At 46.4% G+C, this 3335-nt stretch overlaps 1 non-coding gene across 1 annotated transcript; it reads left to right on the forward strand.

The window, feature by feature from the left end:
* The first annotated feature begins 1441 nt into the window (after window positions 1-1441).
* Window positions 1442-1516, forward strand: Trnas-uga (transfer RNA serine (anticodon UGA)). The gene has a single exon. It is a non-coding gene; the product is annotated as a tRNA-Ser (tRNA).
* The last annotated feature ends 1819 nt before the right edge of the window (window positions 1517-3335 follow it).

Below are 3335 nucleotides of genomic sequence, written 5' to 3' on the forward strand. Positions count from 1 at the left end.
TATCAGTATAGGCGGTAAAGAAGTTGAATCATTAGGGAGTTCATTCAGAATGTTTTGAAAAATATGAAGATACTGATCCCATGTTCTGTGATTCTGATGACAATAAAGTCGACACAATTGATTGATTTCCTTCATCCATCTATCTGAAGCGTTAGATTGAGGGTGAAAAGGTGAAAGTTTGGAAGGTAGGAGACGAGGTACTGGCAGAAGTAAAGCTGTGAGTACCGGCCGTGAGTCGTGCTTCGGTAGCTCAGTTGGTAGAGCACTTGCCCGCGAAAGGCAAAGGTCCCGAGTTCGAGTCTCGGTCGGGCACACAGTTTTAATCTGCCAGGAAGTTTCATATCAGCGCACACTCCGCTGCAGAGTGAAAATCTCATTCTGGAAACATCCCCCAGGCTGTGGCTAAGCCATGTCTCCGCAATATCCTTTCTTTCAGGAGTGCTAGTTCTGCAAGGTTCGCAGGAGAGCTTCTGTAAAGTTTGGAAGGTAGGAGACGAGGTACTGGCAGAAGTAAAGCTGTGAGTACCGGCCGTGAGTCGTGCTTCGGTAGCTCAGTTGGTAGAGCACTTGCCCGCGAAAGGCAAAGGTCCCGAGTTCGAGTCTCGGTCGGGCACATAGTTTTAATCTGCCAGGAAGTTTCATATCAGCGCACACTCCGCTGCAGAGTGAAAATCTCATTCTGGAAACATCCCCCAGGCTGTGGCTAAGCCATGTCTCCGCAATATCCTTTCTTTCAGGAGTGCTAGTTCTGCAAGGTTCGCAGGAGAGCTTCTGTAAAGTTTGGAAGGTAGGAGACGAGGTACTGGCAGAAGTAAAGCTGTGAGTACCGGCCGTGAGTCGTGCTTCGGTAGCTCAGTTGGTAGAGCACTTGCCCGCGAAAGGCAAAGGTCCCGAGTTCGAGTCTCGGTCGGGCACACAGTTTTAATCTGCCAGGAAGTTTCATATCAGCGCACACTCCGCTGCAGAGTGAAAATCTCATTCTGGAAACATCCCCCAGGCTGTGGCTAAGCCATGTCTCCGCAATATCCTTTCTTTCAGGAGTGCTAGTTCTGCAAGGTTCGCAGGAGAGCTTCTGTAAAGTTTGGAAGGTAGGAGACGAGGTACTGGCAGAAGTAAAGCTGTGAGTACCGGCCGTGAGTCGTGCTTCGGTAGCTCAGTTGGTAGAGCACTTGCCCGCGAAAGGCAAAGGTCCCGAGTTCGAGTCTCGGTCGGGCACACAGTTTTAATCTGCCAGGAAGTTTCATATCAGCGCACACTCCGCTGCAGAGTGAAAATCTCATTCTGGAAACATCCCCCAGCTGTGGCTAAGCCATGTCTCCGCAATATCCTTTCTTTCAGGAGTGCTAGTTCTGCAAGGTTCGCAGGAGAGCTTCTGTAAAGTTTGGAAGGTAGGAGACGAGGTACTGGCAGAGGTAAAGCTGTGAGTACCGGCCGTGAGTCGTGCTTCGGTAGCTCAGTTGGTAGAGCACTTGCCCGTGAAAGGCAAAGGTCCCGAGTTCGAGTCTCGGTCGGGCACACAGTTTTAATCTGCCAGGAAGTTTCATATCAGCGCACACTCCGCTGCAGAGTGAAAATCTCATTCTGGAAACATCCCCCAGGCTGTGGCTAAGCCATGTCTCCGCAATATCCTTTCTTTCAGGAGTGCTAGTTCTGCAAGGTTCGCAGGAGAGCTTCTGTAAAGTTTGGAAGGTAGGAGACGAGGTACTGGCAGAAGTAAAGCTGTGAGTACCGGCCGTGAGTCGTGCTTCGGTAGCTCAGTTGGTAGAGCACTTGCCCGCGAAAGTCAAAGGTCCCGAGTTCGAGTCTCGGTCGGGCACACAGTTTTAATCTGCCAGGAAGTTTCATATCAGCGCACACTCCGCTGCAGAGTGAAAATCTCATTCTGGAAACATCCCCCAGGCTGTGGCTAAGCCATGTCTCCGCAATATCCTTTCTTTCAGGAGTGCTAGTTCTGCAAGGTTCGCAGGAGAGCTTCTGTAAAGTTTGGAAGGTAGGAGACGAGGTACTGGCAGAAGTAAAGCTGTGAGTACCGGCCGTGAGTCGTTCTTCGGTAGCTCAGTTGGTAGAGCACTTGCCCGCGAAAGGCAAAGGTCCCGAGTTCGAGTCTCGGTCGGGCACACAGTTTTAATCTGCCAGGAAGTTTCAGGTGAAATGAAAATTGGTTTAATCTTCCGACGCCGTAGATTACGAAGCCAAATTTTAGTGCGAAACTGTGATCCATTATCTGATATAACCTTACCAACATGACCAACTTCTTTAAGAAAATGTTTCATGAAAGCATTAGATACTGAACGAGCTGTTGCTTTGCGTAAAGGTGTAAAACACACATATTTTGATGGCAATTCCACTGCTACGAAAATGTACGCAAAACCATTAGTAGAACGAACCACTGGACCGAACAAATCGACTGCAGCCATGTCCTTTAATTTCGCTGGAATGATAGGAAACAACGGTACTCTGTGAGAAATCGTTGGCGGCTTAGCCTTTTGACATTATTTGCATTTGGCAAGAACAGATCGAATACGTTTTTCCATATTACTGAAGTAGCAATTTTCTCGTAATTTATGAAAGCATTTTCTGGGACCAAAGTGCGCATAACTGAAATGTGTGTACCAAATCAATTTATTGACCCACTCATCAGGAATACAAACTAACCAAACAGAGTTGTCGACCGATTTTCGTTTAAAAAGAATATCATTGCGAACTAAATAATGCTGTCTAATCGCTACGCTTTCCTTTCTCCTCCACTTTTCCTTAATGTCCTTCCAGATTGGATCCTTATTTTGCCCCTTAGCGATGTCCTGGAGCGAAGACGAAATAAAATTCTCAAACGCAACACCTTGAATATACATCAAACAATAATTGTTTTCTTTGCAGTCCTCTTCAGCACTTTGTTTCAAACCCATAGGTGCACGTGATAAAGCAACAGCAACAATATTTGAAGATCCCTGTATGTAAACAATACTAAAATCAAATTCCTGTAGGTACAACGCCCATCGTGACAATCTGCCATGAGTTAATTTTGTCGACATAAGAAATTCCAGAGCTCGATGATCGGTGTAAACCTTAGTATGTCTGCCATACAAAAATATGCGAAATTTTGTGAAAGCCCAAACAACAGCCAAAGCTTCAAGTTCCGTAATCGAATAATTCTTCTCTGATTTAGAGAGAACACGACTTCCAAAGGCAATAGTTTTCTGTACTACAACGCCGTCTTCTTCTGTCTCTTGAAATAAATGTGCACCTAGGCCTTTGTATGATGAGTCCGTCGCCAAACAAAAATCTTTAGATAAATCCGGATGTGAAAGAAGTGGAGCAGCGACTAAAGCCTCAAG

Source organism: Schistocerca nitens, chromosome 3, assembly GCF_023898315.1.
Source record: "Schistocerca nitens isolate TAMUIC-IGC-003100 chromosome 3, iqSchNite1.1, whole genome shotgun sequence".
In the NCBI taxonomy this organism is placed as follows: Eukaryota; Metazoa; Arthropoda; class Insecta; order Orthoptera; family Acrididae; genus Schistocerca; species Schistocerca nitens.